The sequence below is a fragment of the Pelobates fuscus genome, chromosome 4, assembly GCF_036172605.1.
Source record: "Pelobates fuscus isolate aPelFus1 chromosome 4, aPelFus1.pri, whole genome shotgun sequence".
Taxonomy (NCBI): Eukaryota; Metazoa; Chordata; class Amphibia; order Anura; family Pelobatidae; genus Pelobates; species Pelobates fuscus.
In genome coordinates, this window is record NC_086320.1 from 275,092,065 (window position 1) to 275,114,852 (window position 22,788).

The window sequence follows — 22,788 nt, forward strand, 5'->3', positions numbered from 1 at the left end:
AGTGCTTATATTGCTTGGAGTATTCCTTTGTGATCTAGATAAAAACTAAATGTCATCATACAAAGCGTGTCTTTAACTATAACTCTCAACAACTTTCAACTATTAACAACACAGATCAAATTAACAAAATGCTATTGAAATGTTATATTTGTTTACAAGCAGTGACAATAAAGCACCCCTCCCAAACTGTTAACCCCATCATTTTAATATTTTGTGTGGCAGAATTACTTGATGTGTTGTAATCAAGTAGATTATAGTATTAGTTTAATTCACAAGTGACAAAAATGAGCATTTACGATTTACAGAGTCACTGCTAACTTTTCTACATATATGCTTGAGGCAAAAAAGTAAAGAACCAATCTAACTCCATGATCTCAACTCTTTGTTTCCCACTTGCTAAAGCAAGGCTATGCAACCTTTTGCACCCCAGAGGCTATGCAACCTTTTGCACCCCAGATGTTGTGGACTACATCTCCCATAATGCTCTACAGCCATAATGCTGGCAAAGCATCGGGGTGATGTAGTCCACATTGTCTGGAGCGCCAAAAATTGCCTAGCCTTTCTCAGGAGTAAGACAAAAATCTAGAGGGACAGTTATTGAACGGTGCCCTTACATAACTAAATAGCAACACGTGCTGCATTTGATAAAAATAATGAATGGAAGTGGCAATATATTTTACCCAGGAAAGATGTCAAGGACAGAAAAGTTAGGCAAGTGCACAATATTCTGTTTTCATAGCAGAGAAATGAAAGATAATCCTTTGGAATCCGTTGATGATTGGCAGGGATTAAGCCAAATATTTCCAGCACAGTTAAACACAAGAAAGATCATTCTAGCCAGATTTTCAAGCCCTTTTCGACTCATTCACTATGCCACAACATGACACTTGAAATCAATTCTACACAATTTTGTGGAAGGTGCATGCAATAACATTTACTTTTTCAGAGGGTAATTATTTCGTACTTTTATAGTGTAATTCTACAGTTATTGTATTTACTTATATGCAATATTCTGAAGCACATTTTACAAGGAGCAGTTCAATTTGACTCTCTCTAAAAAACAACTTTGTATCAAAATGTTTGAAACAGGACGTACAAACATGTCTTAACAAATGTATTGGTCTTTAGGTTTCTGGGAGCTTGCTCCATTTTTATATATTTCCCAGAGTTATCTGTATCTATATATAACAGTGTAAGTGCTATTTTGTAGAGGGATACCCCTTCCACCTGCAATCATGGGTACCTGTCATGTATAGGAAGAGTGTGACTGATGACACTCTGTTTAGACACCAGCATGTTGACAACAAAGCTTCAGCATGACACAAAAGGCTTGCCCTGCTTGTGGAAGCATCCCCAAATGAAAAAAAAGACTGAAGGGGGAGCATGGGCAGACCCAGGGTGGGTGTTGCACTAAGAGGTAGAATGGAGATGAGGTGAATATATTTAAAAAATTTAGGTTAAATACAGTTGGTATCTCTGTGATTTATGATGTATTTGATGTATTATTTTAAACTGTACATTTCATTGTTGGCATGGAAATGTGCAAATTCCCCAATACCTGCCTGTATACCTTTTTTCCCTTTAAAACTGTCTCCATTGAGGACTAAAATTGGTAATGGTATATCATGTTTACTTAAAGGGTTTAAGGTGGTGTGGGTATAGTGTCCCTATTGCCCTTAGTTCTTAGTTTTAGAGAAACTGCAATGATTACATTGCAGCTATAAGACAGCCTCTAGTTTCTATCTACCAACATCTACCAACTTACCGGACTTTAGGTCGCCTGACGCAGGATGTCCTCATGCTCTGCACATGCGCATTAGCCCCCACACATCGGATGACGTTGTAGGAGGCAGAGTGCTGACCACCTTGGAGGGCCGAGGGACAGCAGGAATTGAGTAAGTTACTAAATGGTTTTTAACCCTTTATTGTTGGGGCAGGGGGCACACGAGAGGGAGAGGAAGAGGGAACAATAGTGTTAGGAATACAGATTTGTATTCCTACCACTATAGTATACCTTTAAAAATCATGTTTGCGTAACATTAAACATGCTCCTTTCACAGGACTTGTGATAGTGCTGATCAACACATGATGTTTAGAACAGGCATATAATAACGAACAAATATTGAGATCTTTAATAAAACTTTTTCATGTTTACCATTAGACTTTGGTAAGTATACAATGTCTTTTTTTTTTTTATATATATATGGGCAATTTCTTTTTCTTGTTTTGGCAAAATCTGGCATTAATGCGTTGCCAGTTTTTGACTTGCATACCATCTTCTTTAAAAATATGAAGGTCAGCAGATAGGATATGGGTCAGACACTGAAATGAAGAAGACCATTAAAACATCAGTCAATTCAACCTTTCTGCTTTCCCAAGGATATAGGACACAAACCACGCTTGGCAAGTGTGGCATGGAGGGATTAAAAGAGTAAGGTCAAACATGCTATTAAAAGCATATAAAACAATATTGATTGCCATTTAAGTATTTTGCCTTTTAGCACTATTGTTTGCTCAATATGATTTAAAAACCAACGTTACCAGTGTTTATCTTGTCATGAGGTTAAACCTATCAGTGCATGAGGAAATACTAAGTGTATCTAGTGCTCTGCCCTCATGTTTCCATTAATAATCCATTGGGGAGAAGAGATACAGCTCATGACAGCTCACTCAAGCAAATGTAAGTTTCAGCGTTGTTTGCATAGTATTGTGCTAGCTGTCATGTCCATGGCCGACTTCCCTCCAGACAATGAGTGATATACCCACAAATCTAATAGACTCTTTCTGTATATATATATATATTCAGAAAGAGAGAAAGACAATTCTATTTGAATTATATTCTAATATATGGTGCTGATAGCCAGGCCTTAAAAGTTACTTTGTTTCTAAGTTATATAAAGTTGTGCTCAAAAGTTTGCCTACCCTGGCAGAAATTGTGAAATTTTGGCATTGATTTTGAAAATATGACTGATCATGCAAAAAAAAATATTTTATTGAAGAATAGTGATCATATCAAGCCATTTATGATAATGATAAGATAAATCACCCAAATGGCCTTGTCACAGACACACAAGGTGACACATACAGGTTACAATGTCAATTGAAGGTTAATTTCCCACACCTGTGGGTTTCTTTTTTTTTTTATTCTTTACTTTTGTTGACAGGAAACAATGCGCATACATCGAGAACATCACATAATGCACATCTATTGACATATATACAGCATACAGTGTGCAGTAGTTCGACCTATGTGTAGTGATTGCCTAAGAGTCACCACTTTCGTCCTTTAACAATATTGTATGCCTGTCAGTATTCCTCGGTATGTCCAGCTACTGGCTGTCAACTTTAGTTTTAAAGGGTTACGAACGAGAAACTCAAAGAAAAGTAGTAACACCTGTACCATTGTCAATGGACAGTGACATGTATGACGCAGGAGTGCACCTGCCCATAGGGGGACTGCTTCTATTTCAGTAAGGTGGTGTGTATATGCTAAGGTGATAGGCCTGCGGCAGAATGCTATCGTGGGTTTATCACTCTCCATCTGCCGGAGGGGCCATGGGGTCCCCCGCCGCAGACAGCAGTGTGCGCTCCCACCTAATGCTGGTATCCGGCGAGGACCCCCAAGGGCTGTGGTGTAAGTCCCACTAGGCACCCCTATATCAGGAGTTCCGTCCTGTTTGTATCTCTCCTTACTCCCATTGGGAGAGTAGTGGTGTTACACAGGGAGAAAAAGATAGAGAAGAGAGAGAGAGAGAGGGAGGAGTAGGGGGGGGGGGCAGGGGGGTGGGGGGGAGGCAATGAGCAATGTCCCTCTGCTTACCCATCATACAGTCCCTATGTCCGTTAGGCAAGTCAGCGCAGAGGGCTATCTTCCCAAGGGGCCCATATTTTCTGGAAGCATTTTTGCGTTCCTCTAACTCTTGCTGTCAGATCGTCCATCAAGTGTACTTCCCTGATTCTATTAATGACTCCATTAATCGGTGGTGTGGACTGTTTAAGCCAATCCGCCGCTACTGCTCTCCTGGCTGCCAAAGTTATCTTATGAATAAGTGCTTGTTCGTGTCTAGTCCACCCGTCTATTGTTCTGCTAAGTAGGTATACCCATGGGTCTAGGGGGGGAGCTCTGTTCAGTACCTGGGCTAGTAGATCTCTAATTTGTTGCCAGAATCTTGCGATCAGGGGGCATTCCCACCACATGTGGATATATGTCCCTTTTACCCCGCACCCTCTCCAACATACATCGGTAGGGATCTTGTTCATACGATATAGTTGGACAGGTGTTGTGTACCAGCGGAGCATCGTCTTAATTGCTTGCTCCTGTAGCGTTACACATACAGAGGATTTATGGTTGGCCTCCCATATTTCCTGCCACTCTATCCCTTCCAGCTGCTCCCCCAGGTCCCTCTCCCATTGTTCCGTGTATGCTAACTCCCCCCCTTCCCTAGTTGCTGAGCAGAGGTGGGCGTACAGCCGGGTAATCAGACCCGTAGGCATTTGGTCCTGGATGCATATTTGTTCGTAGAATGTCATGGGTTTTCGAGCCGCCTCCCTGACCCAGGGCCTTTTTACAAAATCTTTTATTTGGAGGTATCTAAAAAAATCGGCGGGAGTGAGATGGCCTCTTTGTTGCAAAGCGTCAAATGTTACTATCTCTGAATCCTGCACCAGCTGGTGTATGCGTTGCAAGCCTATTCTTTCTAGATTCCTGAAATTACGTGCTGCCATGCCCGGTGGGAATGCTCTATTTCGTAGGTACGGCATCAGAGGGGATGGGGTGGATGCCAACCCGTATCTCTGTTGAGCTCTATCCCAGAGATGCATAGAGTTCAAGATAGCCGGGCATGTTGATCTAATGATGGGTCTATGTGCTCTGGAAACCCATATGAGCAGCTGAGGGATGTCCGCCCCCACCATCAAGGATTCCAACTCCACCCACTTCCTCTCTCCGGGTGGCGAGTGCCATAAAGCTATTTGCGACAATTGTGTCGCCATGTAGTACCCGTATAGGTTAGGTAAACCTAGTCCCCCCCCTGTTTTTTGGCCTATGTAATGTTTGTCTCGATATCCTATGGCGTTTGTGTTGCCAAACGAAATTCCCTATCGCCTGCTGCAGCGGCGCAAGTTGCGTCTTAGAGATATGAATGGGCAGTGACTGAAAATAAAATAGTATCCTGGGTAGGATATTCATTTTGACCGCGTGGATCCTTCCCACCCAGGATATGCGTCTATCGTGCTAAGTTTCTAGTTCCCTAATGAGTTGTTTCACGAGGGGGGTCACCTGTGGGTTTCTAAATTGCAATTAGTGTCTGTGTATAAATAGTCAATGAGTTTGTTAGCTCTCAGATGGATGCATGGAGCATGCTAGATATTGAGCCATGGGGAGCAGAATACAATGTCAAAAAGACCTGCCTAACAAGGTAATGAAACTTTATAAAGATATTCAAAGCCTTGAAAATGCCACTCAGTATTGTTCAATCACTTACTAAAGGGACACTATAGTCACCAGAACAACTACAGCTTATTGGATTTGTTCTGGTGAGTAGAATCATTACCTTCATTCAGTGTTTACATTACAGCCTAGTGATAACTTCACTGGCCACTCCTTAGATAGCTGTTAGAGATCCTTCCTGTGTCATGGCTGCCTAAAATGCATCCAAACATTCAGTGTCTCCTAGCTCTGCATGCAGACACTGAACATTTTCCTCATAGAGATGCATTGATTCAATTCACCTTTATGAGGAGATGCTGCTTGGCCAGGGCTTTGTTTGAATCATGCTGGCTCTGCCCCTGATCTGCCTCCTTGTCAGTCTAAGCCAATCCTATGGGGAAGCATTGTGATGTCAGCAGACAGCTAAGATTTTGCTATATTTATGGAGGCATGAGGGGCCCGGGGGGCTAGATGGTGGTTTTAACACTATAGGGTCAGGAATACATGTTTGTGTTCCTAACCCTATAGTGATCCTTTAAGAAGTGGAAAATCCGGGGATCTCTTGATACCAAGCCAAGATCAGGTAGACTAAGAAAGATTTTAGCCACAACTGCCAGAAATATTGTTTGGGATACAAAGAAAAACCCACAGGTAAACTCAGGAGAAATACAGGCTGCTCTGGAAAAAGACGGTGTGGTTGTTACAAGGAGCACAATACGATGATACTTGCACAAAAACGAGCTGCGTGGTCGAGATGCCAAAAAGAAGCCTTTACTGTACCAATGCCACAAAAAGGCAAGGTTACAATATGCCCGACAAAACCTTGACACACCTCATAGCTTCTGGCACCCTGTAATTTGGAGTGACGAGACCAAAATAGAGCTTTATGGTCACAACCATAAGCGCTACGTTTGGAGAGGGCTCAAGGCCTATAGTGAAAAGAATACCATCTCCACTGTTAGGCATGGTGGTGGCTCACCGATGTTTTGGGGTTTGTGAGCTCTAAAGGCACAGAGAATCTTGTGAAATTTGATGACAAGATGAATGCAGCATGTTATCAGATAATATTGGCAGACAATTCGCGTTCTTCTGCACGAAGGCTGCGCATGGGGCTCTCTTGGACTTTCCAGCATGACAATGACCCTAAACACAAGTTTGAGACGACAGTGGTTACAGCAGAAAAAAGGTGAAGGTTCTGAAGTGGCCATCACAGTCTTCTGACCTTAATATCATCGAGCCACTCTGAGGAGATCTCAAACCACACTCATGCAAGGTGACCAAAGACTTTGCATGACCTGGAGACATTTTGCCAAGACGAATGGGCAGCTATACCACCTGCAACAATTAGGGGCCTCATAGACAACTATTACAAAAGACTGCAGGCTGCCATTGATGCTAAAGGGGGCAATACATAGTATTAAGAACTAGGGATATACAGACTTTTGAACAGGGGGGTCATTTAATTTTCTTTTCTTTGTTGCCATGTTTTGTTTTATGATTGTGCCATTCTGTTGTAACCTACAGTTGTATGTGAATCCCATAAGAAATAAAAGAAATGTGTTTTGCCTGCTCACTCATGTTTTCTTTAAAAATGGTACATATATTACCAATTCTTCAAGGGTATGCAAACTTTTGAGCACAACTGTATATATTTATATATATGTAGCGCTGTACACATAAACATGCATACATTATAAGGGTGCTACTTGGGGCCAGTTATTACAATGTACAAGATCCAGCACACTCACTTACCACTAGGAATAGGACCTGCCAAGTTTGGGGTACATTGGGGTTGTGGCAGGCGTATACAATGCATGATCATATACTGTAACTAAATCCTCATTACATCTGAGTAAATTAGGTGTTTAAAAAAAACCCAAAAAACTTTGAAGCTGGTGTTTAGTGAGTGCGTAATCTTGTATGTCCTATATCATTATTATTATTATTATTGCTATTTATATAGCGCCAACAGATTCCGTAGCGCTTTATAATGTATGCACAAATATATGAGCTACAGCTTTTTACAATGAACAGTTGGTCTGATAACCAAATGACAATATTAAATATCCCAGCATGCTCTTTCTCTGTGATGTCGTTTGTATTTTGTTCTTTAGCAAATGTTTACAATAATATTGTGCAAGTGTTCTTGTTTTCGTAGTAGGCATGTTTGATATCTACATCAGGAAAACCTGCAAATTAAATCTGGCCTTATCTAAAGACAGAGTTATTGAGGTCAGGTGAATCTCCGCCTTTTCTCCAAGTCTGTGCTTGTCCAGACTGGCAGGGCATCGCTGGCAGGTAAAGAAATCCAAAGGACTGTGCTTAGAAAACTATAAAATGCCAATTGCACTAAAACAAACAAGTCGATAGCAAGGTGCTTAGTTCCAGAATCTTGAGAAAACAATACTCTATGAGGTCTGTTTCACTGCCAGAGCCTACATGAAGTCAGACTTGTTTGACTACTAGAACAACAACGGGTCATTTTGGGATAACAGCTTTTTTTCTATTGCATATACTATACCAGTCTGAGAAACAGACTCGATTTTGTTAAAATGATTAACAGAGTTCAGCTAGTAAAAACAGTGCCCACTCCTTTTGTAAATTACGCAGCTTTATTTGTTAAAATGCATTACTATTCTGGAATTAGTGTTATGCACGTATTTAGGAGACTAGAGGACTTCTGTGAGGTTTTTTAAGATAAAGAAAGCTGGTGTGTGGTCTAACACACATGTCACTTCTGCTCTTTCTCGGTACATTCTGTTTTAATTTAGACCAGTATCACGAAGATCTGTTTGCAAACCCCTTGGGTTTCATTAGGTTAAGTGGACAAATACTCGGATCCTGCATATTATATGACCCTTGACATATTTTGGAAACTGCTGAAAAGACACCTCCATGATTCTTATTGGAGAGTTTGGATCATGACTATAGTCCAGGGATTGGGGACATCTCCCATAATGCTGGCAAAGCATCAGGGGAGATGTAGCTCACAACATCTGGAGTGCGGATATCGTCTCTCAGGATTAGCAATTTGTGTATTCTAAATAATGCTACAGTGTGGCTGGATCTTTTAGAACAAACCCCTGAATACACAATTGATTTTTATGCCAATTTAAATAACAAAACAGTTTACAGAATGTTGTTCTCTCCTGATTCTGTATCACATTGTGTTTTTTTATTTTTGCATGTGCCAAGAAAACTCTCTCAAAGGAAAACACATAATAAATAAACAATGATTACCATTATTATTTATAAAGAACCAACATATTCTGCTGCATAATGAAACCCATTTAAGTAATTGATGACAAGAATATTTAGAAATAAAGAGAAACAGGTGATGAGGTCTCTGCATGAACAAGTTTATGACTTGTATTTAATTGATTCATCTGCGCGGTGAAGCAGTGGTTGCTTACAAGTTCTGTAGTGAAAAGAAATAGGATATAGTTTTGGAAAGTCATCACATTATTAAAGGCACACTATAGTCACCTAAACAACTACAGCTTATTGAATTTGTTCTGGTGTGTAGAATCATTACCTTCAGGCTTTTTGCTGTAAACACTGTCTTTTCAGAGAAAATGCAGTGTTTACATTACAGCCTAGTGATAATTCACTGGCCACTCCTCAGATGGCTGTTAGAGATCCTTCCTTGGTCATGGCTGCCTAAAATGCATCCAAACATTCATTGTCTCCACCCTCTGCATGCAGACACTGAACTTTCATCATAGAGATTAATTGATTTAATTCATCTCTATGAGGAGATGCTGATTGGCCAGGCCTGTGTTTGGATCATGCTGGCTCTGCCCCTGATCTGCCTCTGTCAGTCTCAGCCAATCCTATAGGGAAGCATTGTGATTGGATCAGGCCACCACTTCTGATGATGTCAGCAGGCAGTGGGCAGGTCTAAAGGAAACAGTGACAAAGCCAGCATCTTCAGGCTTGAATACAAATAAGATTTTACTATTTTAGGGAGGCATTAGGGGCTCATGGTGGCTAGATGTTGGTTTTCACCCTATAGGATCAGTTATTCACTAAAATGAGATCTGTTAAACCTATTTTGTATTAAAATTTGAAATTCCCTATGTTTCCCAGTGTAGTGATAACCACAAAAGGTTTATTCAGTAAACACCAAAGTGCAGTGAACTAGAAACTGAATTGCAACATCTTGGCAAAAAACAATGCTAATTTGGAAATGTTTACAGCGCAGCTAAAGTCTCAATTAGGTAATTTTAAATAAAAATGTTCAATTTTGTTCTTGATTTAATAAACTTTCCAAATGATGTGACTACAGAATTCCCCATAGGCTCAAATGGTGACTCCTGCAGATAAATCATTTGGAAAATGTTTCTAAAAATATTGAATAATTTAAAGGCTTATTAAATCAAAGCCTTTGTTTCTAATTGGCAAAAACCTACATGTTTCTACAGGAAACAAGTAAAGATACCTTTATTCGCAAGGTAAGCAGATTTTCTTCTCTAACCCCTTTAAAAGAGATGAACCAACGCATTTCACCTGCAATGTCCACTATTTTACAAAGGGCTTTTAAAATGTGTTATGTGAGCAAATATGTTATTTTCTACACATTAAACAACACCCTTGTTCATCATTTCTGTATATTTCGGCGTAATTCACTAAATTGAGAATTGCAGGGAATATAGAAGAACTTGAAGCATATTTGACATGGAGAATTTTTTTTCAGTTAATTTATTTTCGCCTCAAATTCACTTTGAATCCCGGATAATTCTCGCTTTAGTTAATGCCATTGTGTTTACTCAGCGTTCATCTTTTCTACATATAATGCATGTGTGTAATTACAGTGAGCTGTCAGATATTTTAGACACTAAACAATAGTTTGCATTCCAATTTTACTTCACATCAATGTACATGAATAAATTCTCTCAACTTAAACAGGAACTGTCACTTCTCTGGAGATTACACAACATTGAAAATCCCCAATAAATTATACTAAACTTTTCTTCATGCGATGTTCAGTTTTCTTGTCAATTATTTTTATTATATAGCATATGACATCATAGTCTCTCACATCATGATAATGTTTTATAAATCAAAGTCACTCTAATAATTATCATTTTTCTGAAGAAGGACTCAATAGGAAATCGGGCCTGTGTAGAATATGCAGGATAGCTCACATTCCTTGCAAACTTTTTTTGCAGTGTTAATTTTGTCGACCAACAATTTTAGTCAAATTGTTGACTAAAGGAGACAAAGAGACTCAGGGGGGCTAGGGAAGGGGCAAAATAGACAGATACAGAGAGGCTTTAACTAAACCCATTAGATTTTAGTCGTGTCAACTAAAATCTACTGGAGATTATGTCGACTAAAACGAGACGAAAACTAAAACAGGTAACTAAAATACAACTACAATAGCTTTTTGGTCAACAGACGATGACTAAAACTAAATTGAAATTTACAGCTAAAATTAAGACTGTTTTTTTTTTTGGAGCAATCAAAGTTGAAGAAGCAGAGTGTCTTCCTCTTTTCGTCACTTCAATGTTCACTAATGCATGAATGAAAGAACAGAAATGACATCACTTATTATTCCACAGAGCACATAGAAGGTGTAAAGAGAGTGCTCCCTCACACTACTGTATGTATGGGATTACTGCTGGATGCACAGATTGTTACAAACTTAGTTAACAGGTACCAGCAACCCTCACTCACAGATATGAATGCATGAAGAAACACATTGTTAATTTCAGAGGAAGCTTTGCCAGCGCTTTATGCACACAGATACTTATATATAAAGCAATTAAAACAGCACGTGGCCAATGCTTTTTCTTGCTCGTGTTGCGTGCAAACATTATTATAAAGCATATAGCAAAAGTAACATAATTATAAATGATGTTACATCCATAGAAATAACTTGTATAAATAAAAGAGTGGCACACACTGCACACCCTGACTATAAAAACAGCGGCTGGGCAGGGCCGCATTGTCTTCTTTTGAAGAAGAACTTTTTTTAATCACTATATTCTCCACTTGATTGGTGTGATTTAGCCTGGATATTATGACTGTTAAGAGTCACAATCACAAGCTTGTATTCCATTAGTACTGAGTACAAAATCTCTTTTTAACCCTTGAGTAAATGAGGTGTTGCAGAGATTCCATGCGTTTGTGGCGGAGAACTTGTTGCCTCTTTTGTTATGTGCTTTTCAATCATGATTTTACACTTTCTACCATCATTTCACATAGCTCCAATAATAAAAGCATTCTATGCAATATAGAGTGGACTGGGGCGGACTGTTCCTTATAGAAATTCATTACTAGTTTCTCCTGAATAAAGCAATAGTATTTATTCATATTTTAATATGAATATTATCATATTAATTTTTGCATTTTTGTTGTGAATTTCACAAGCCTAATTTGTCATTCAACTGTAAAGATCCTGGCTCTTTTTAATAACACCTGGCAAGTTCTCCTAAATAACATCACAAACTAACAAAATAAATACAAATCTAATTAGAACCCTATATGTCATTCTGACACTATTCCTAACCTAACTTTAACTCTACACCTGATTATAGACATAACCCTAAATCTATTCCTCAACCCTTACTGTAATCCTAGTGCCAACCATAATTACACAACTCTAACTTTACTTCTGGTCGCTAAGGCACGCAACAGTACACTCCACTACCCAAATAATAAAAACAAATCACTATTTAATAAACATACCCCCAATGAAAACATGCATGCATTTCAATTATTTAATTTAATTAAGTATTATTTATGTTTGGGATGAATCTAAAAACAGCTTGCAAAAGCTGCAAATCTCTTGTCTGAATTTTGCAAGCCCTCCCTTTCTAACCCAGCCCACACTTTCTGTGGCTGTCCAATCACATACTTCCCAATGCAACTCAATTAGAAGTATTTGCAAGGCAGGTACTCTGTGCTTCATGAGTCTTCTTGAGTGTAGCTCCAATGGGCTAAGAAACCAGCAAGTAACAGGACTGGTTGTCTGATTGACAGCTAAGGGGTTTAACAAGGTTAATTTATAAAAGTACCAATTTATATTTAATGCTGCACTTTTTGTATGAAAAATGAAAAAAAGAGAACACACTCTTCACACATAAATGAATTCAGCAAGCAGAAAGGGTCAGGAGTGTCCATTTAATAGATATAGAGTACAAAGTGCTTCTGCATTTGTTTGTGCTATATAAATATAATAATAATAATAATAATACATTGTATAACTACATTTTAGTGAAATGTCAGCAAAGTACTAGTCATGTTTTAGTGATTTTTTTAGAAAAACATTGTTAAATTGCAGATGAAAAAAACAGGTAACAAAATATCTTAATGTACCTATCAGGAATTAGTAGAAATATGCATGTGCTGACTGTTAACATTCTCAGTTAAACAAATTAAATGAATAGATTGTCTAAATATCTAATCAATCTATTAAATTTCACCTTGCGTAATTTAAAGATATTAATTTTTCATGTCAAGTTAGATTAGTTTCAAACAGAATGGATGTGATTTTAGACTTTTAAGTAATCAATATCGCTTGCATGAATTGTTTCTGAAACTGGGGAATTGTGCAGTTATGATATTTCGAAATTGCATGCATAACATGAAGCCAAAACACTTATATATATCTTCAAATTAGTATTGCCTAAACAGGGCAACTAATGAATAGCCTTGTTTTGTAAGTTTGCGTGCGCCATATGGGTGTGCTTTGCAATATAATTATAATGTTGTAGTGCCATAGGGCTCCAATGAGTCTATGTATTATTCATACTTATCATTTATTAAAAATTTTGCAACACTTGACCGGCACTTGACACTTGCATTACAGACAAAAACAATATTTCTATAAGTGCTTGGTTATTCCCTTTAAAAAGGTCAAGTAAAAAGTGACCAATAAGTACAACTAATTAAAGACAAAGACGATTTACAATCAAAAACATGAAAAACATGAAAATTTTGAATTTTGTTAAATTCAGTTCTTCCATATTAAAAATATTACTTATCATTTTATAAAGACAGATAGAGCTTTATATATATATATATATATATATATATATATATACACATACGCCATCAAAAAAAAGGTCACACACTTATATTTCGTTGTACATATTTCGTTGTACCGCCTTTAGCTTTACAGCACGCATTCGCTGTGGCATTGTTTCGATAAGCTTCTGCAATGTTACAAGATTTATTTCCATGTATTGATGATGGGAGAGTCGGACCACTGAGCAAAGCCTTCTCCAGCACATCCCAAAGATTCTCAATAGGGTTAAGGGCTGGACTCTATGGTGGCCAATACATGTGTGAAAATGATGTCTCATACTCCCTGAACCACTCTTTCACAATTTGAACCCGATGAATCCTGGCATTGTCATCTTGGAATATGCCCGTGCCATCAGGGAAGGAAAAATCCATTGATGGAATAACCTGGTCATTCAGTATATTCAGGTAGCCACCTGACCTCATTCTTTGGGTACATAATGTTGCTAAACCTAGACCTGACCAACTGCAGCAACCCCAGATCATAGCACTGCCTCCACAGGCTTGTACAGTAGGCACTAGACATAATGGGTGCATCACTTCATCTTGCTCCTTTCTCACCCTGATGCCCCCATCACTCTTTAACAGGGTAAATCACCACGATCCCTCCAGTTTTTAATAATGCACTGGACAGTTCTTAACCCAATTTTAGTAGTTTCTGCAATTTACTTAGATGTTTTCTCTGCTTGATGCATGCCAACGATTTGACCCTTCTCAAACAGACAAACTTCTTTACCACGACCACGGGATGTGTCTTTCGACGTGGTTGTTTAAGAACTGAGAAGCTACTCATTGCATCAGTTGGGGTTAAATAGCTTGTTCTAGCTGAAAGATAACCGCCCATGCAGTAACTATCCAATAGAAGGCTCTCACCTATTTGCTTAGTTAAATCCAAGTGGCAACTTTTTTTTTTTGGCCAGGCAGTGTATACATTTTATTTTTTAAACTAGTTCAGCTAAAGAAAATGTATATAATAAAATCATTTATCTGTCTATCTAATAGGCCTAGTTTTCTCATTTATCTCTTGTGAGAGGCCCTACATGACAATGTAAATCAAGGAACGCTATAGTGTTACTAAACTATATTCTAAAGTGTCCCTCTGCCTCTGTGCCCCATTCCCCAGTCATGAAAGGATTCAATAACCATTTAAACATGTACCTGGGTCAGCTCCTCCTGCTCCGACTTCAGACGACACAGTGTCCTAAAGCACATGCGTGGCGAGCACCACACGTGCCTTAGGCTTTCCATATATGAGGATTTAGAAGACGCTGGGCATTTTCTTGCAAAGTGTGAGGACACCCAGTATAGTTTCACAGAGTTTAGCTCTGTAAAACATCAGGAAGCGCCCCTAGTGGCTGTCTAGTAGACAGCCAATAGAGGTAGTCTTAACCTTGCCATATTACATTGCATTGCTAAGGGGACAGGAACAATACACCCAAACTAATTTAATGAGATGAAGTAGTCAGGATGCCTATAGCGTCCTTTTAGTGTTTAATTTTTTACTTTTTTTATGTAATAGATATCTAATTTGAAACTTGATACAAAATATATAACCTATTTTTAACTGCTAATGTGTTTTTCTTCTAGGTTAAATAGTTTAAGACTTTAACATATGAGGGTGCTTAGGAACTCCAGGCACCATAACAACTTAAATGAGATGAAGTTGATATTGTGACTGTAGTGATCCTTTAATGCTATATTATATATTAATGCTATATATATATATATATATATATATATATATATATATATATATACACACATACATATTTTAAACTGATTATAAGAAATTCCAAATTTAAAGTCCAGGTAAATATTCTAAGCAAAAGTGGTTAGGAAAAACAAACAGAATATTGGCGCCTAACCATTATTTTCTCTCACTTCAAATGGCAACACAGTTTTCATATTGGAACAACTCGACGGAAAACTAATTTTTCTAAATGTGGCTACTTAATCCTTTCAAAATATGTAAGAGCTATTACTCAATGTGTAGTTGCTATTGACTATTCCAGCACTATTCATTGAATCATATCACTTTGTTTAGAGAATGTTGATTTGCTGTCACAAGAGTAAGCCAGTGTAACAGGGTGATAGCAGGAGAAATGGTGCAGATGGCACATTTCAGATCACCGGATCGCCGGCATTGCAGAGATATTTACTGTTGAGCAGCAATAATAAACTTGCTTATAGTTTCATAAAATAAACTTGCTTATGGTTTCAACAATAAAACTGCTTATGGAATAGCATTTAAGATGTTTGAGTTTAACTGTATTAAACTCCTTGCACTGTAAATAATTCTCATACCCAAAAATACCGTTTGGATTGGGTGGACTGGGCACCTGCTTTGAAGGGTCCCAAAGTTATGACTGCTTTTCAAATTTAATGTGTAATTATAATATCCATGTTACTTCTAGTATACGGACTTGCAGAGGGCTGGCAATGTTTGGCCTTTAGTGGGGGCAAATACAAAGGAATAGGCCTTTTTGCACACAAAACTCACAGATCCCATATTCCATAAAATTCCACTGGGTCACTCTGTCTGGAGAGCATTATGATCAAACACAATGCTGGGCTAGCAAACAACTCATTTGTGCTGCCTTACTCTTGTAGTATTGTGCTAGCATCACCATATTGCCATTTTTTTTTTAAATGATCAGAATGGGGCTTTAAGATGCAGCCCACAAACACTGTATGATAGTGTCCTGGTCTTTCTGTCTTTCCAATTCACAGTCAGCAGGTGGCTTTCTAAATATCGTCTCCAGCCTCCTGTGAAAGACATCCATATACCTCTTGGTCATGCTCCAAGGCCAGCCTGTGCAGTAGTGGAAAAGACTGTGACACTAACAGTCACCGTCACTCTCTGGGTAAGCAGAGTGGCACACATTTGACAGCTATCCAGGACTCAATCCGGAAAGATAATTTTCTTCACCCAAGTAAACAAAGGAATGTTTCAGATCAGAAGCTGTAGCAATAAGGGTCTGCCTCTTATACATCATTCCCTACCGTTTAATGAGGTTTATTTTTGTGATAGTTGGAGCACAAGCTTTGCTTTGGACCCAGAATGTTCACTCTGAATGAGTGTGTCCACAGCAATAATACTCACACTAATGGCTATTTAAATTAGAATAAATGTGTTTAGAAACTAGTGTTTCTAGATAAGATAATTTTTTCTGGTTTAAACTAAAATGTTAGGTGCAAAAGTTATTATCACGTCATCTAAAATTTATCAGAACAGCCAGCGCCTGCCCACACTCCCAGTTACACTCCTAAAATTAAAGTTTCCATCTTTACCCATTTGAAATGTTGGAAGGTATGCATTAGGATTGAATGTCGTCGCAGATGACATCAACTCATGACTTCATTAATGTCATAAGTGTACTTTTTCTTTTCAAGTAAAACCCCTTAAAAAAACGATGTTTTTTTTTTATTTTTTTATTATTCAAATCTGTTTCTTATGGTCTCATGCCAGCGTGAACACTATGAAGCACTGAGGGCACTAAATGACTCTGGCCAGTGGCGTACGTACCGCGGTCGCAGGGGTCGCAGCTGCGACCGGGCCCAGCACTCCAGGGGGCCCGGCCGCCCTGCGGCCCCCCCGCGACCGGGTAGCAGCTGCCACGCTTTGCGGCCCCGGCCCGTGCGGCAAACCGCCGGGGCCGCATGTCAAGGGGTCCATCGGGTGGCCCATGCTGTCAGGGCCACCCGATGGACATGGATTGTAAGGGGGCCCGGTCTGCGCTGGGCGCTTTAAGAGCGCGACCGGGCCCCCTGTGATGACATCACACGCTGGGAGGAAGTGACCGCACGTCACTCCTCCCAGCATACTGACAGCCCGCGCGGGAGGAAACTGAAAGGAGGAGGGAGTCAGAGTGGGAACTCTGACTCCCATCAGGCTGAGCCATCACTGGACCCACACATGGTAGGAAACATTTTGTGTATATGTGTCTGTGTGTATTTATGTCTGTGTCTCTGTGTGTGTATCCATATGTGTGTCTGTGTCTCTGTGTGTATGTCTGTCTGAGTGTGTGTGTTTGTGTATCTGTATGCATGTCTGTGTATGTATGATTGTGTGTGTGTGTTTCTGTATGTCTGTGTATGTGTGTGTGTCTATGTATGTGTCTGCGTGTGTGTCTCTGTATGTATGTGTCTGCATGTGTGTATGTATGTATGTGTCTCTGAGTGTGTGTATCCATATGTGTGTCTGTGTCTCTGTGTGTATGTCTGTCTGTCTCTGTGTGTGTGTGTGTGTATCTGTATGTATGTCTGTGTATGTATGATTGTGTGTCTGTCTCTGTGTGTGTGTGTCTGTTTCTGTATGTCTGTGTATGTCTGTGTGTCTATGTATGTGTCTGCGTGTGTGTCTCTGTATGTATGTGTCTGCATGTGTGTATGTATGTATGTGTCTGTCGGGGGTATGTGTTTGTGTCTGTATGTATGTTTCGGGGGGGAGGGGCCCACAGTCAGGGGGGAGAGGTTCACGGTAGGGGGGGCCCCACGGATCAGTTTCGCACCGGGGCCCCATAGAGTGTGTGTACGCCACTGACTCTGGCCATGGATTTTGGAATGGGAACGTTAAAGATCCAAAGATTACCATGGAATGCTCCTTCACTGGTATTTAAGGGGTTTATTAAATAGCCTTAAACTTAAATTAGCAAATTCCTTGAATCCTCTCTAAAGAAAAAGGTGGCTGGACCTAAGTAACATAGATCTGTATCAGAATGAATTTTGTTTTAAAATATGTGTCCAGTTCATGCATGTCTTCGTCTGGAATCTCAGCTGCAGGATATCACAGTGTCTACGACCTTTAACAGCTGGCCCAAGAAGGAATGCATCATTATTGCTAAGCAACAACTAGGACTCAATGTATTCTTAATGTTTACGCACCCTTCCATGTGATGGGTGTTTGTACTAAGCAAGTAATCATCAGGACGGCTTTCTACCATTACATTGAATCAGAAAATGTTTAATAACTACTAGTAAATATTTGAATATTTTGAGGCACTATTTTGGATTAATAAATGAAAATGAATTCATTAAGTTTTCACACTTACAGCTGGTTATACAAGAGTCGGCATATAATAGCACATCATAAAAAAGATGCTGTAAATGCAATGTTGCATGCAAGATATCACAAAATCACCCTTAGAAACTATATGCACAACATAATTAATATAATAAACTAAAACGAATACAGTGATATGAATCTGATGGCGCTATATAAATAATAAAATAATAATAATAATGAAATTACTGATTTAATGGACACTCTAAGCAACTTGACCATTAAAAGGGACTGTGGATACTGTCTTTCGATTTAATGTTTAGAAGTGGTTTGACAAAAACTTAGGCTCTCCACTGCACCAGAAGACCACCCACTCTTCAGCAATATTGATATGCAGAATTTATTCTTCTGCATTATCAATGTCTGTTTTGTCCAACCTGAATGACACTGATTGGCTGAGAGTGCCTGGAGGCAGGGTTAGTCCAAAACATCTGATGTTCAAGCAACATTATTCTTCTACAACCCTTGTATAGATGCTGCAATCCTATGCTACTTCTGCACAGCCATTTTCACCGGAAAGTCGGCATATGTTAAGTCATTTAGCTTTTTAACACAAGTGCAAGAGTGTGATTTTAGATCCATAGAAAAGGAAACAATATATCCAACAGAACTGCAAATCACAAAATAATGCATACAATTCAGTTGCAGTTCTGTTTTTATTATCAATGCAGTGTATCACGACAGCAAATTTAGTTTGGTTTTATTGACAAGTGGAAGTGCAAAGTGTTTTTTTTTTTTTTACATTAAAAATAAAATGAATTCTAAAATACAATCAAACAACATTAAGTGTGATGTTTAAGCAGTTTGCAACAACAACTGAGAAGAAAACAAACTGAAAATTTGAGGCCAGTAAAATTAGTCAGGTGATATGCGAACAACAACAAATATTAAAAACAAGGTCTCGTAGCTTTTCTCTTATATAACTAGCCTGCTATGCAAGACTTTCAAGGAAACGCCCAGGGAACATGTGAGACCTGTCTTTCAATTCTCTTGTGCCCCAGATATGTGTGGCTGGCTCCTCATTAAGCCAGTTATCACCTTCATTCTTTATATCATTATAATTACAGCTTTAGCAATAATTGGACAACAACACGTATTTCACTAAGATTTATTATGATTTTTTTTTTATTTTCAAGGACATAATTATACTTGCAGTAGAAGCTAAAATGTCTTCCCTAGGACCCTTGAGTAAAAATAATGGGCATTTAGATATTTAATTTTTTTATTTTATGAAAAAGTTGAAATAGATAACTAATGTATATTTGCAGTTTATTTGGAAATCTGTTGCTCTATGAGATGTAAAGTGAAAAAATAGCCCTTTCAGATGGTAATTTGATTACTCCATCAATTATTGCTTACAGATAGTTGATGTGGGCTACCAGTAGCCGTGATGCCTCTAGTAGTCCAAGAATGTCACACTTTGTTTAAACTGTTGCACGAGACTGTGTCCTGCTACGATGTGTGTGTACCTATCTGGAGTTCTTGTGAAAATTGCTGTGACACATATAATGGTACTTACATTTCACTTGTAAAAAACAAAAAACAAGAAAATCATGTCACTTCCTGCAGGCCTGTGACACTGATAAACACGTAACTTACAGCTGTGACTGCAGCAAGATGGCTGAAGATGATTACATTTGCTGCAATACCAAAACAAACAGATGTGTGTAATGAAATATACCGCACCAATGCGAATATACCTTTAATAAGAACAAACGTGTTCCTGAAAACCTCCAAAACAAGTTTCATATAATAAAAAACAAACAAAAAAAAATGTGCTGACTATTGTAACATCCCAGTTTCTATCTTTACGAGGAAGACTGTCAGCAACTGCCTCTAGACACACCAAGAAACTGAGACGATGGTTCTTTCACGTGTGAGTGCTCTACTGCTAGATAGTTTTTTTTCGCACTTGTGCAAAAATTAGTTTGAACCAGTTTATCTGAAGCAAATTCATTTCAATCTGTACTGCATAGGAGTCCTGCATAAGAATCTATTTGTTCTGGTTTGGATTAAAAAGAATTTGGCCAGCCGTTTTTCCATTCATGCACTATAAGGTAAAGAAGACATATAGTGTTATTCACTAAGGTGAGGATTTTCAGAGGTTCAAAGTGAATTCCGTGGAGACACTGAACATTATTGCTACACTGACCAGGAAGCACCTCGAGTGGCCGTCTGAGTGACTACCACTAGAGGTATTCCTAGGCAGTAATGTAAACACTGTGTATATTTAGACAAATGGAGGTCACTTAGTTGCTCCAATGGCCATTGGAGGGAATGCCCGCCTGCCAACGTCAAGGCAGACCCCCCTAAGCGGGTCCTAACACTGACCCTTCAGCCTGCTTCCTTGAGCTTCTGGCAAAGATATCTCTAATGAGACCGTCTAAATATACATAGGGATTAAGGAGAAAGCGCAGGTAACGTTTTTATTTTCTTTGGTTTTTGCTATGTATTGGGGCTGATGTGTGTTGTGGTCCTTGCTGCTTAGGCACAGGACTTCTCTTTTTGTATTTGTATTTACTTTGTATCACACAGCCTGGTTACAATGCTGCTACCCATCCCATGTGTTCCCTATTAAGGGTTAATAAGTATAGGGGTGTATATAAAAAATACCCCTTTCTGTCTCATTAGAGATATCTTTGCCAGAAGCTCAAGGAAGCAGGCTGAAGGGTCAGTGTTAGGACCCGCTTAGGGGGGGGTCTGCCTTGACGTTGGCAGGCGGCATTCCCTCCAATGGCCATTGGAGCAACTAAGTGACCTCCATTTGTCTAAATATACATAGGGATTAAGGAGAAAGCGCAGGTAACGTTTTTCTTTTCTTTGGTTTTTGCTATGTATTGGGGCTGATGTGTGTTGTGGTCCTTGCTGCTTAGGCGCAGGACTTCTCTTTTTGTATTAGTAATGTAAACACTGCCTTTTCTTTTTCTCTCCCTATAACACTCATTTTTGAGGATATCAAAAAGAAAAGTATTGTGTAATTGTTTTCACAACACACTCTGCCTTTTTTTTTTCTTTTTGGTGTTTTTAAAATGTGTAATAATTTAGCGAATTGTCACATGAGGTGTTGATAGCATTTTATGAATTTATCACTGAATCGTTAGAGTTATTGTTTAAGTGTTCCATTTTCACACATTTATGTCTATATATTTGATGTAATGCTCTACAGGACAAAAATCATTTACCTCCTCCGATTGCATTAATAAATCAGTTTAACTGATTTTTTTTTTTTTTTTAAATCTATATTTTCTTATTTTTTATTTTTTTTTTAAATTAATTTGTTCAGAGAGCATTCAACAACATCAGTGTAAATATACCCGACTTGTATTTATACTGGCAAACAGCCGCACGACTAGATACCTGAGGCAATGTGGTTGATTTATAAAGGGATTATATTTCATGTGAAGAAAGAGAAAGACTAGATGGCGTGAATAGGCAAGACGTAGCACGCACAGCTCTAAAGAGGGAGTGCCTATGAGCCTACATATTAATCAATGTGTAATTGTATCTTTAATAACAATGTGTACAGAGCATTCTAGCTGCTTGTCACAGTAATACAAGGATAATACAAACATAATAAATGTCAAAAGGGAATTTAATCACATAACAATAAATTCTGGTGAACTAATAAAGGAATTGCAAATTAGGTCAAAATAGTAAATAGCAATATTTATCCTTTCTGACTATTTTTCCAAATTATTTATTTTGGCCAATTGTCTGCAATTCACTTCTAAAATGTCTCCATATCTGATAAGTGAATAAACTTCCTTTTACAGTGGCTATCTCTGAACTTGAGCAAATTGGTTATTTTGCTAAACCAGGACACTGGAAATTGAGAAAGGAATTTCAAATAGGCCAAAATCGTAAACAAACAACTGAATTGGACATTTCCCCATTTACTTATTTAAGTATACCATTTGCAATTCCCATGCCAATTCTACACAATCTCCGAATTAATGAATAAACCACAGAGTGCTTGTTAGGAAGCCATGCCTTTGTTAAAGGAAATAGAAACGTTAATATAGTGCAATAAAAAATAATATCCCATGATCTGCATTGTTAAGACCTAAAAGAATAAGATAACCAGTCAAAGTGTGTCTGCCCACAGCTGGATATATAATTCGAACAGCTATAAAATGTTCTATTCAATTTGTACATATGGAATTTTACCCCTACCACCCCTTTTTCCGGTTCTCAGTATTAGCCTGGGTTATGACAGCATATATACATGTGTACATGTTTGTAACTTGGAAAAATGCTGTGTACATCA

The 22,788-nt window shown here is 38.5% G+C and overlaps 1 protein-coding gene across 1 annotated transcript in view; it reads right to left on the minus strand.

Moving 5' to 3' along the window:
* The window catches only part of EGFR (epidermal growth factor receptor), a 207,418-nt gene that overhangs the window by 149,710 nt on the left and 34,920 nt on the right, over window positions 1-22,788 (minus strand). The gene's annotated exons all lie outside the window — the stretch shown is intronic.